At 48.7% G+C, this 13364-nt stretch overlaps 1 protein-coding gene across 1 annotated transcript in view; it reads right to left on the bottom strand.

Annotated features, from left to right (window-relative positions):
- KIF1A (kinesin family member 1A) overlaps nt 1-12995 on the bottom strand; it is a 198710-nt gene extending 185715 nt beyond the window's left edge. Inside the window, 1 exon segment of the mRNA XM_078147217.1 lies at nt 12812-12995. The gene's annotated coding sequence lies outside the window, so the exon portion shown is untranslated.
- Between the last annotated feature and the right edge of the window lie 369 nt (nt 12996-13364).

Raw genomic sequence — 13364 nt, 5'->3', positions numbered from 1 at the left:
TTAAGGTTTGCAAAGAGCTTTATGAATATTATCTTATTTGATCCTCACAACAACTCTGGGAGATGGGTGGGTGCTATTATTATTCCCATTTTATAGTTGAGAGCACTGAGGCAGACAGAGGTAGAGTGGCTTGCCCAGAACCCCACAGCTAGCAGTACGTGTGAGAGGGAGGATTCTAGCCCAATACATCCTAACTCTAGGTCCTATCCCAGGCTGTTCCTGTTCATTGTATCGTGGCCCTAATGAGGTTAAAACCACTATTCCAGCCCCCTGTATGGGCTGGTCAGCTTTGCTCTGTTTCATAGCCGTGGACAGCAGCCCTGACCACAGTCAGACATCTCACCTGGGAACAGACCTACAGAATGTCAAAGCTGGAAGACAACACTGAGGTCATTTAGTGCAGTCTCCTTGTGTTACAGATGAAGAGACCAAGGGCCAGGGAAAGAAAATGACTTGGCCAAGGTCACCCAGCTCCTGAGAGGCAGAGATGCAACAGGTGCTGATTTCAAAATGAAATCAGCTCTCAGTGAGTGGATGGCTCACTGCAGGCTCGTCACCACCCTGAAAAAAAAAATCTCTGTCAATTAAGTGATTGCTACTACGGGGTATCACTCCGAAGGACTGTGAGTGTGAATTCCAGCTTTTCTCTGGCTTCCTCCAAGGCTAACAGGCATTAAATGCAAACACTGCTTTTGCTGCACGTTCCGCCTTTCCCAGTCTCCCTCACTTCTTAGTCTACCCCGAAATGGGGGGGGGGGGTTCTCTCTCAGCCCAAATTCACAGGCCCATGGCTTCCAAAGGTAAAAGGAGAGCTCTCTCCCCAGGAGGCTTCCAAAAATGTCTCTGGCTGTGCCACAGCATCATTATTCTTAATAGAAAATGATTCTGGAGACGTCAGTGATCTCCATTGTTAGCGAAAGCCTGTCTGATAAGAAAAAAAATGGCTAAGAGCAGTTAACGAGTTGTAATGGCTCTGCATCTCTCCAGGGACTCCTCTCACACCCTGGCAGGGGAGGCAGGCTCCAAACCCAGGACGAGTGATGGACAGCTGAGGGCCAGAGCTGGGGAAGAACATGGGCTCTGCAGCATGAGATGGGTTGGCCAAAATGGTGAGAAGGAAGGGAGGTGGCTCGCTCAAAGGACAGAAGTAGCAGCAATGCATCCAAAGAAAGACCTATGGAGTGTGAATGCAGATCGGAGCATACTACTTGCTATTTTTTTCTTCTGTTTTGTTTTGTTTTCTCTTTCTTGTGGTTCCTCCTATTGGTTCTAATTCTTCCTTACAACATCACTAATGTCAAAATATGTTTAATAGGAATGCATATGTATAGCCTATATCAGATTGTGTGCTGTCTTGGGGAGGGAAGGGGGAGGGAAGGGGACAAAAATTTAAAACTCAAAAGGTTATGGAAGTGATTGTTGATAAATCAAAATAAATTAATAAAAAAAAGGAAGTAGCAGCAATATAAGGTAAAGATCTCACCATCCTGGGACATGAAGCTTGATATTACAATAAGTGTCGGGCTAGGGTAGGGGTAAGGAGAGAGACAGAGACAGAAACAGAGAGAAATCAAGAGAGATAAAGAAGGCAGAAATGTAAAGAGATGCACAGAGAGACATAGAGAGATTGAGAGAAACAGAGAATGCAGAGACAAATGAAGAGCTAGAGAAAGAGAGAGGAAGGGAGAGAGAGAGATGAAAAAAAGACAGAGAGACGGAGAAGGAGAGGAAGAGGGGACAAAGAGATGGAGACAGAGATTGACATAGACAGAAGAAAAGAGAAATAGAAAGACAGAAAGAGAGAGAAGAGAGAATCAGAAAAAGAAAGAGGCAGAAATAGACAGAGGCAGAGACAGGTAGAGACAGAGATACAGAGACAGACAAAGGAATAGATAGTCTGAGACATGGACAAAGACACAGCAGCACATAGCAACAGAGACTCAAAGACAAAGAAAGAGTAGCAAGGACAGAAGAAAAAAAGAAAGAGGGAGATGGAATAAAAAGAAGAGGAAAAGAGCAGGAAGAAAAGAGGGGAAGGGAAGATTGAGGACAAATCAGAGGAGATGGGAAGGAGATAATGAAGGAAGACAAGCAAAAGAAAGGGAAGAGAAGGAGGAGAGCCAGAGGCAGAGAAGGAGAAGGGAGGAAGGGAGCTTGGCACCATTTGCAGTACCCCCCAGTGGGTGCCCCCAGCTCTGGCTATGGGGCCAGAGGGACACACCCTGCTGTCACCTCCTCAGTGCCCTCAGAACATTCACTTAACCCTGGCTGAGCCTCCATCTCCTTCTCTATAAAACAGGAATGGGTGAGGACGCAATGAGACAGTGCACACAGACACAGGTGCTTTGTAACATGTTTGTAATGTGCTGGAGAAATTTGACCTTCTGGGCTTTCCAGGTCATGAGGTGGCCTCACTGGGGGGTCTCTGAGAGTTGGCATGGTCAAAAAATGTATCCCCTTGTAGATAACCTAGTGATGAGGCTCTGAACCTAGCTGGGCTGGTGGTCAGACAACAAGCATGCAATCCATTCCTGGATCTGTATCCAAGTCTGTCCTGCTTGGAAGGACATCCAGAGCCTTGGCTCCCAGGGGTTGCCTTCTGGAGCCAGAGTCGAGGGCAACCTCTAAGCCAGGAATAGGACTTTGGTGTCATAGATGAAATCGGTGGGGGGTGGGGGGGTGATCTTCCTTCTTTCAAGACTGTAACACTAATTACAGAAACATCTGCTGCCAGATCAATGTCCCCTATGCAGAGATCTGCAGAGTCACAGGATTTGACGCTATCAGCACCATGTTATCCACAAATTGGAGCCTCTGGAAGACCCTACTATCTACAGAGAATCCCACCTTGGACTGAGGCTCCACACACACTAGATCTCCTCCATGATGGTAGAGAACATCTTTGGAGCATAATCTCCTTTTGTACTTTGCCTTACATTTCAGATTGGACAAGGTCATCCATTATACCCAGAGGCAACGAAGTGGAACAACAGGTAGAACCCCTGGATTGGAGCCAGAAGATCTGAGTATGAATCTTGCTACAGACACTTCCTGGCTGTGTGACCCTGGGTAAGTCATTTAACCTCTCTCTCTGCTTCAGTTCTTTTATCTGAAATATGGGGATAACATCTTACTCCCAGGGTTGTGGAGAGGCTCCAGTGACATAACACATACAAAATGGTGCATAAACCTTAAAGCACTGTATAAATGCTAGCTATTGTCATTATTCTGTATTTCAAGGACCCTTATAGAATTATCACACACGGCCTTGCTGGAGCAGAGCCTTTGAGGTATCATTCTGCTCTCCTCAAATCGATGTTTGTTCCTAATGGTCAGATTTTAAATTCAATAGGTTCTTGTATTCTCTACATCTCTGAGCTGATTGTAAGATTGTGACAATGTAGTTTTCTATGGAAGATCATTTGCAAAAATCTCTGTGGGTGGGCAGATGTTGATTTCTTCCTTTGGAAGATTTTCTTCAACATTAATAAAGTCTGAGCGCCTCCTTCTTCCCCCACCCATGATTTTAGTATCCTCTTTTCTGACATCTTGAGTTTCTGATATCAAGTTCTGGAATACTGCAGCCCCTCCTGGTTAAGATCCATAATTATGTGAGAGTTTGGCCTAACCATCCTCACAGGGAAAACCAAGTGGATGAAGAATACCTACTGTCCAGACTACATCAAGCAGTTAAATAGATAGCCTGTAGGGTTTATGATTTTAGCTAACATTTCTATAGCACACTATGGTTTGTAAAACACTTCACAGCAACCTTGATGGAGTGAGGGGTAGATGATATTATTATTTCCATTTATAGAAGAGAAAACTGAGTTTGAGTGAAGTGAAGTGACTTGTCCAGGGTCACACAACTCATGTTTCTGAGGCAGGACTTGGACTCAGATCTTCCTGACTCTAACTCCTGAATTCTAGTGAGCCCCCAGTGAGCCACCTCGCTTATCCATCAGAATACAAACCTTAGACATATACTACCATTCAACAATAAACTGGCTCAGCTTTAAACACATAGGAGGAGCTTGATGAGCAAGCCAAACAATCCTGAGGTCTTGAGATGCTGAGCTCCCGATTCGCTCACTCATTCCACAGGTGCATCACCTGTGTGTAAGGTGATGATCTGAGCACCGGAGAAGGCAGGATGTAGCTGTGGGAAATGGAAGCTCAGAGAATGACTTCTCCAAGGTCACACAATGCCTCAGGGCAAACCCACACCTCCAACCTAAGTCTCTTGTCTCTAAGCCCAGGGAGCTTCTCACTGCCCCACACTGCCTTCCCAGGGGAAGGTGCAGTAGATATCAAGGGCTAGGCCTGTAATTAGGAAGACTCATGTTCAAATCCTGAGTCAGACAGTTACTAGCTGTGTGACCCTGAGAAAAAATACATAAAGAGTGTCTGCCTCAGTTTCCTTGTCTTAAAAATGGGATAATCACTGCGTCTATCTCACTGAGTGGCATGACGATCAGATAAGGTAACGTATATAATGCACTTTGTAAACATTAATGTGCTCTCCTCACCACCCCAGTACTGGGCCATGAAGGGAGCAGCATGTTCACCAGTACAACCTTTTTCACTGGAGTGAAGACAAGGAGAAATACCAAGATCCTCTCTCTCGTTGCCACACCCGGGTGCCAAGGACTCCGTGTGCGTGGTGACAGCCAGCGTTCCCATTGACTGGTCAGGAAAAGACCACAGTCCCTCAGGGAATCCTTCAGACAAGAGACAGCCAGGGAAGATGCAGAGGGGCTTCAGAGCACGGCCCAGGCAGCACCCAGCCCTTCACCACAGGCTGGGAGGTCAGCCTGCAGTCCATGCACCCCTAATCCTCCCCTTGGCCTTCCCACACAGTGTGGTGCAGTGAAGAGAGCTCTGGCTCTGGGCTTGGTGGATACGGGCTCCCATTCCCCCTCTGATATTTACACCTGCACGCCTGGCCAGGCACCAAGTCTCACTGGACCTCAGTTTGCTGAACTGCAGAAGGAGGGCACGTGCAGGCTGACCTCTGAGGTCCCTTCTAGCTCTGAAGGCATGAGCCCCAGGCTTCTGTTTCACGATCTCTTCCTAGCACCCCCTGAGGAGAATGACCACCACAGAACCCCAGAATTTCGGTGAGAAAGGATCTCAGCAGTCTGGACAGAGCCAAGGCTTTACTTTCCGACCACTCCTTTCAATAACATGACCTTGCCAGTGGTCATCCTTCCCTTGCTTGACCACTCCTGTGAGAGGGGAGCCACTCCATCCCGAGGCAGCTGATTCTCCTCTGCCATCACTCCAGACATTAGGAAATTCTTCCCGACATCGAGCCTGGACCGGCCTGTTTGCAGCCAACACCAAGCAGAATAAGGCTCATCTCCCTCAATACGGCCGGTCCAGTACTTACAAGCACCTCTTCTATTTCCCCAGAGCCTTCCTTGCCTCAGGAAAAAAGCATCAAAGTCCCATGAAGGGATTTTGTGCTGAAGGGTCGTTCTCAGCCCGCCAAAAGGGGCAGTCCATTGTCACTGGGGCATCAAGTAGGCACAACATCCATGCTTACTGATCGTGCACTCACACACACACACACACACACACACACACACTGAAAGGGCAGCAATTCCCAGGGAACATGATGCAATGACTTCTTGTTTGGCAGTACACAAGACAGGCTCTGGCACACATGCGTGTGCATGCACACGCATACACACACATCTGTAAGCATCACACAACTACGGAAGGAAAGTAGGCTCTGCCTCTGCTGCCTGCCTCTTCCTGAGGAAGGCTCCGAATCTTGCCATGTGACCCTGACAGCCCTGCAGGTATGGAGACCTGCACCATTATGGATTTTTGCCTTCTAAATCAATCGTTTGATGCATTAAGTGGGATGAATGCAGCAAACAGATCCCCCCACGGCCCAGACTCCTGGGGAGGTAAGCTTGGAGAGTGCGAGGAGGAGATAGGGAGGGTGGAGAGCTGCTGACCTGAGGAGAGGGCTGGGTGGAAAGGGCACCAGATGTAGAGTCAGCAGATTGGGGTCCTTATTCTAGCTCTGCCAGCTGTGGGATCCTAGGCCAGTCACACCCTCCGGCCTCAGTTTCCTTGTGTGTTTGATGAGATTGGCTAATCTCTAAAGCCACTTCCAGCTCCATCATCCAATGATTCTCAAGGATAGGACAAGCTGCTAAAGCCTTTCACATTAACCTAGTGACCATATACTTCCCCTGGATGGTCCCAAGACATTTTCCCAAACCAGCCTCTGTATTAAGCCCAGGGCCCAGACACTAGCTGCATGCAGCATCATTAGCAGGTCTGATAATCCACTCTTCAAGAACATTTGCGAATATAGCCCTGACTCATGGGATGGGATTTAGAACCAGGGCAGGCATTAGGAGTCATCCAGTCCAATGCCCTCATCTGCACAAGGGGAAACATAGGGCCTGTGGAGGAAAAGTGACTTGCTGGAATTTGAACTCAAGTATTCTGACCCCAGATCTAGGACCCTTTTACTACTGAATGATAAGGAAAGTTGCTTTGCCCGCCCTCCACCGGGCATTCAAGGCCCTTCATGACTGCACTCAGCGCCTACCTTTGCAGTCTCATAGAATACTCCTCTCCTTCACGTAACCCTCCCTCTGACTAATTGACAACAGTCTCTATTCTCCATCCTCTGCTTCCGCACTTTTGTGTCTTCTTCCTCCTGTCTGCCCAACCTTCAAGGCTCAGCCCAAACAGCTCCTTCCAAATGGAAATGATCTTAAGCTCCTTTGGACCCTGTTAATGCTTTCCTTTAGTGTTGAATCTGAAATCAGGCAAGGCCCTTCATCTCTGTCTGCCCAACTACCAGTCACTAACTCCCAGGGTAAATGAGATAACCATGCAAAGTAAGTAATTTTCCCACTGCTTGCCTCAGTGTCCTCATCTGCAAAATTGAGATAATAGGAGCACCTGCTTCGCAAGATTATTGTGAGGCTCAAATGAAATAACCTGTGTAAAGATCCACATGCATCCTGCCACAGCAATGACTTAACTGCCAGGGAGATTTTCCAGAGCTGTGACGAGTCTGCAATGAGCCATCCACTCACTGAGAGCAGATTCCATTTCGAAATCAGCCCCCGCTGCGTCTTAGCCCCTCAGGAGCTGGGGGACCTTGGCCAAGTCACTTTCTTTCCCTGGACCTCGATCTCCCCATCTACACTAACTGGTCTCAATGGGGTCTTCCAGCTTTGACATTCTGTAGGTCTGTTACCAGGTGAGATGTCTGATACCAGGGCTATGAAATGAATGCATTTTGCAAATCTTATAGTGCTAGGTAAATATTAGTTATAATTATTGTTGTTATTGTTGAATTGGCTGGACCAAAGAGTGTGTGAAGGGGAGTCATGTGCAATAAATCTAGTAAGAAAGACTGGAATCAGATTTTGAAGGGTTTTCAAAGGCCTAACAGAGGGGCTGGAATTTGATTCTAGAGGCAATAGGGGCCCCGGGAGCTTGAACAAATGAATGAACGAACAAATGAATGAATAAATGAATGAAATACCTAGAGAATAAAAGTAAGAGAGATAATCACATAGTATGATATGAATACAAAATACTGAGGGGAGGTATAATAGTGACATGATCACCGGGGAATAGGATGAGGTCAGAGAAAATTTCAAAAAAAGGTGAATCTCAAAACTTATTTGTTCATTCTTCTGAAAAATATCTGGGTTGTGTGGGCTTAGAGATCCAAATCTCTAAGGAAAAATCCTCTGCTGCCTTAGACTCTGAATTCCTAGTGGGCTAATTCAGGGTCTGTGTGATCCTTCCTGTTCTGAGCCTGTTACAGCCAGGAGAGAGAAGCATTTGATGAATGCTCTTTCTCAGTGATATTCCCTGCAGAAACAAGCCTTGGAGGAAGGGGAAGATCCCTTGTTCTGGGAGGGGCCGAGCTCTATTGACCACCACCCTCCTCCCCCAAGGAATGATGTGGAGACACTACCAGAAGCTAAGTCAGACCTGAAACGACATTAAAGTGTTCCTCTGACGACTAAGGAGAAGTACTCGATTACCCAGAACTGAAGGGACTCAGTGCTAGGAGGCCCAGGGTGTACTACGCCTCATCCCTTCATCAGTAAATCCTTAATGGCCGGAGGACTTTCTCAAATGCCACTCAACATGTCTGAACCCAGGAGTGCTTCTTACAGCACTGGGCACTGGGCACTGAGCCTTCAGTCTGCTTATTTACTATGTGACCCTCCGAGGATTTGGAATTACAGAAACAGAGCTTGTCACTCCCAAAGCCAGGCCGGATCAGTGGGAAAGGGAGAATATTGGAGAAGAGCTTTCCTTCCTTGCCTTCTGTTTTTCTTGTAGCCTCCACTGGCATGCCAGAGCCTTCTGGACCTCAGTTTACTTATTTATAAAATGAGTTTTCTTCATTTGAAATCGATCACAAAGTGTTTTCTGAGCTCTCTAGCTGCTAATGTCCATCTTTCCTCTCTCCAATTTGCTCTGTATTTAATTGTGTAATATATATTTTCGCATACATTTTAAATGTACATGTTGTCTTCCTGGAGAGAACATAAGCTCCTCAAGGGCAAGGACTGTATCATTTTTGTTTTGATATCACCAGTGCTTAGGAAATGTTTGTTGAGTGGTTCATCTAATGATTGCCATTAGATGCCTGGCTCATCTCTTCTACCAGGGAAAACCCAGAGGAAGAAGATGGCCCTGTAGGTACTCAAACAAAGTCAGCAGCTGGCCTTGGCATACAGGGAGAGATGATGGTAAGTACTGGATGGCTGGCCGGGTTTAGAGGAATTCATGCCATGAGAATTCAGCCCTCTGGGAAGCAGTAAGCTTCGGGAGAAGACAGATCTAGAGTTAGAACCCCACCTCTGAAGTTGGCCACCATTTTCCCCAGCTCTTTCATTTTACAAAGCAAGCATCTGAGGCCCAAGGTCTCACAGTAACTGCCAGCCCCAGAAATGTACCCAGCTCCTCCAGCTCCCAAGGCAGTGTATTTTCCCACCATTGCCTCCTCTGGGTCTAACAACAACAACCACCCACAGAATAACCATGGCTGATATTTCAATAGCCCTGAAGGTCCAAAAGGGCCTTTCCATCTGTTATTTCATTTGATCTTCAAAGAAATCTCATAAAACAGATCTGACAAATACTATTTTGCCAATTTTGTAGATGAAGATTCTGAGGTTCAGGGAGGTTAAGTAATTTGTCCATGGTCCTACAATTATTAAGTCTCAGGGGCAGGATTCAAATCTGTGCCTTGTATCCATGAAACATACCCTAACATTTTTTCTGAAGAGAAGGGGTGGGGGGAGTGTGATGGGTCTCTTGATGGAGTTCAGCATCCTGGGTTGTAGCTCTGTGAGTACTAGGGTGTCCTACACATTCCCACCTGAAGTCTTAGATGCTTATTAGGTTATAGACCTAGGGGTTGGAAGGTGCTTCAAAGAATATCTAGTCTACACCACCCCCCTCACATTTACAGGGGAGATAACAGAGAAGCCACTTGGCTAAGGTCCCACAGGTAAAAACTGTCATAAGCAGGTTCTGAACCCAGACCACTGGATTATAAGTCCTCCAAACCAGCCTACCTCTATTCTTTTCTTTTTATCTGCTCATATTTGAAACCACTGTCCTGATGGGGGGAATCGAAGGAAGGACTGCCACTAGGCTGAGGGGGCAATCAGCTGCTAGTGGGCCCATGGACATGTGGGGCAGATCTTTCCCTGGCTAGTCACAGCCTCGTATTAAGGGTTGTTTCTCTGCTGTGTGTCTCTCTTCACCCCCGCTCTAAATGGGCTAGTTCTGCAGTCCATTTGTGCACAGTCAGCTGACTGAAGGGAAGAAGACCAAGAGAGATCCCTTAGCCCAGGGAAAAATGTCAGCTTCCCCGGCCTCCAAGGCCATCCATGGTAAGGAGTTCCCTGTTTTAGCCAAGGGTTATGCATGTAGATTTTCATCTCTCTGATGAAGCTCAGGTGGCATAAGGCTGAAGGTAGAGGGATGGACCAAGATAACCTCTCAAGGTCCTTTCCAATGTCTAAGAGATCTAGGAGTCAAGGCAAGTTGGGGTTTGTCACTGTGTCAGGAATTAGGAGCTGGCCATATTTGTCACTGGGTAAGAGATGCACACTACCCCATCACTAACCACCCAGACCATATTCCCTCTCCCATGCTTTCTATTCTCATGGTTTCTCACAGTCCTCAGAAGAGGGGGCAAACACAGTCGTTCAGGGGAGTTTTCATTTGTCTAGAAGGTCAGAGGAGATAGGTTGAGCTGGGGCACCAGGAATATCAGTGGGGCTCATCCATGACACTCCTCACTCAGCTGAAGCTCTCAAGAGGATTAGAGCTGATCGTCAAGCTGCTCACATGTCATCGTTTACGGCATCCCTGTCCCACAGAAAACCGCTGGCAAACACTCCCAATGGAAAGACAGACAGAGACAGGCATACAGGAGGGAGGGAGGAAGAAAGGAGAGAGAGGGGAGAGAGAGAGAGAGAGAGAGAGAGAGAGAGAGAGAGAGAGAGAGAGAGAGAGAGAGAGAGAGAGAGAGGGAGGGAGAGAAGAGAGAGAGAGAGGAGAGAGAGAGAGAGAGAAGAGAGAGAGAGAGAGAGAGAGAGAGAGAGAGAGAGAGAGAGAGAGAGAGAGAGAGAGAAGAGAGGGAGAGAAGAGAGAGAGAGAGGAGAGAGAGAGAGAGAGAGAGAGAGAGAGAGAGAGAGAGAGAGAGAGAGAGAGAGAGAATAAAGCAGAAACGCCAAGCTGGGTAATCTGCCCCTTCATACAAGAAATGATACTGTGCAGCCTCCAGCAAAATGGCTGACCCTCAAGCACAATTTTAAGGCCCAAACCAAGATTCTCCTTTTCCCCATTTCAATCCCTAGTTTCTATTTTTTAAGCAAGTTGCTTCCTTTGAATCTGTTGTCATCCTGCAATCACCACCCTCAGCCTTGTCTCCCTTTGCAGGCACTATCCCTTTCTGTGCCTAAGAATGGATTGGAGCCCATTGCTTAGAGAGATTCTGAATCCACCCTACTCCCCTCCCCATCAAGGGGCTCCTTTAATATGTTTGCTAAAGCCTCTAGTTAAATCTCTCCCTGCAAAATCCATGATCACGGCTGCCCCCTCTTTCTGTAATCCTAGGCAAACCACCTGGAGAATACAGACATTTAGGGTGGATATAACCCAGTCCAAACAGCTGGATATTCTGAATGCATCTTCTGTATTCTATTTCATTTTCTGAAATTGTATTTTCAGAAGAAATTGACTTTAGGAATCCTATGGGGCTGGGATTGGGATGGTGGGTGGTTGGCAGGCCAGCAGGGAGTGTTTCAGCCCTGAGCCAAGTAGCCCCTTTCCTAGGCCCTATGACTCGGCATTCTCATCACTGTCTGTCTTGCACATAGTGCAGAGAACATGAGGGTGGGGGAGTGGGGCTGCCTTTCCATTTTCCCTGTTTAGATTTCCTAGCCCAGCCTGTTTCTTGCTGCAAAGAAGCCCAGTTCCTCTTACTGAGGATGTATGCCAATGGCTAACCTCCAGGGGGATGGAGTGGTGTGGGGGTTGAAGAGGGAGGATGGAAAGGGTGAGCCGTGCTGTGAAAGCAAGGAAAATGATGAAGGGCAGGAAGACAGGGCTTAAATGGGGAGGGCAGAAGGCAGCATTTAGGGTCATTTAGAAATAAACCCAAACCTCACTCCATTGCTAGAGTGGCCCTAAAGATCCTCATCATTTAAAAAAAAATGTTTTGTGGACAGGATGCAAAGCTCACCTAACCCAGAGTGGTGGGATATAAGCCAGGAAGGCCAATCGATTTCATCTTGGGTAATGAGCAAGGAGCAATATTCATTATTTACCAGAGAAGCAATTTCACCTCTCCTCCTGCCCCCTCCAACATTCACTCCATGGGCAGACTTCCCCCAGCTCCAGCCTCTCCCTGGCTGTTTTTATTCCACATCAGCTCCTGTGTCTTCATCCCTAGAGAGTCCTTTTCTCATCCTTCCTCCTCCCTCCCTGATCTCCATCACTACCAACACCACCCGCATCTCCGTCTCCATCCCCATTGCTAACTCCCCACTTTCCAGACCCCTCCCGCCTGCTGCAAAGGTTAGGCAGAGACCTGTCAGACTAGGCGTGGTGACGCCGATCGCCAACCATCCATGGACCCATCTGCCCCCTCCCCCATAACCACTCCCTGCCACAGCCCTATATCCTCAGGGATGTTTTTCTGCTGGTTGGGGGTTGGGGATATTTGGGTCCTCTCCTGCCTCCCTCTCTTGCCCACATGATGCGGCATGGTGATGGTTGTGGGGATGGGCAGGCAGGCAGTAATGTTAATAGAAAAAGTGTTGTTTTTCCCTTCCCCCTCCGCCCCCATTCAGGACTTGGGCACAAAGGCCCCGATCCCCGTGAATCTGCCTCATTGTTCTGCCCTGAAACAGAGCCAAGTGCAGGCTGGGGGCGGGGAGAGAGGCACAGAGGGCCCGAGGGACTGGGAGGCAAACGCACAGTGTCGGCTGGGCGAGCTTCTTTCCAAAGGATGCCCGGGGGATGAGAGCTAAGTGCTATGCAGAAGCCCCGCTGCCCTGACGTGTCGAAGGGAGATGCCTACCCCCTGCCCCCACCAAGGTTGCCCTAAGCTGCTTCTGGGAGCTGGGGAGGGGGATGGCAAAAAGGCGAGGGCCCCCACCCCGGACCCTTCAGAGATGCAGGGAGACCCGCACCCTTAACACACAACGCGCGCGCGCGCGCACACACACACACACACACACGCATACATCCACCGCAATCTACCAGGGCGGGCCGCTTCTGTGCTTACCGCCCGCTGCGGGTCACTGGGTTCTGGCGCTCACGCCTGGATCCTTGGCGGCTGGCATCGGGGACAGCTCCCGACGATGGCGCTAGGGCCGGGCTGCGTTTTCTTCTGCTCTTCCTAGACGCCTGCTTCCTTCTCGTGACTGTCTCTCTGCAGGTTCACTGCTCACCGCTCCCCCTCCCGCCCTGCCTGCCAGCCAGGCCCCCTCCCTGCCTGCCCGCCGGCCCCCCTCCCCGCCTGCCTGCCCGCTGGTTGGCTGCGCCGAGCAGGCGAGCCCGGCCGTCGTCAGCTTGCAGGGATGGATGGGAGGAGGCTTTTCAGGGCTAGAGCTCACAGCTGCCCTTGCTGGTGCTGATGATGGAGCTGTGACATCATTGCTCCCAGGAGCTGATCCACCACTGCGGAATTGCCTCAGCCACCTGGGAGAGAGAGAAACAGCGAGGGAGAGAGGAGGGAAAGAAGGAGGAGACGAGAAGAAATAATGCCATCCTCAGCCCTTGTCCATTCACCCTTGCAGTTAGCCTCTCTCTCCTCCCACCCAAGAACAGAGCACCTC

Source organism: Phascolarctos cinereus, unplaced genomic scaffold (genome assembly GCF_003287225.1).
Source record: "Phascolarctos cinereus isolate Bilbo 61053 unplaced genomic scaffold, phaCin_HiC Scaffold_7;HRSCAF=346, whole genome shotgun sequence".
In the NCBI taxonomy this organism is placed as follows: Eukaryota; Metazoa; Chordata; class Mammalia; order Diprotodontia; family Phascolarctidae; genus Phascolarctos; species Phascolarctos cinereus.
Note: the sequence above shows the minus strand (reverse complement) of the source record. Positions and strands in the feature narration are given on the sequence as shown.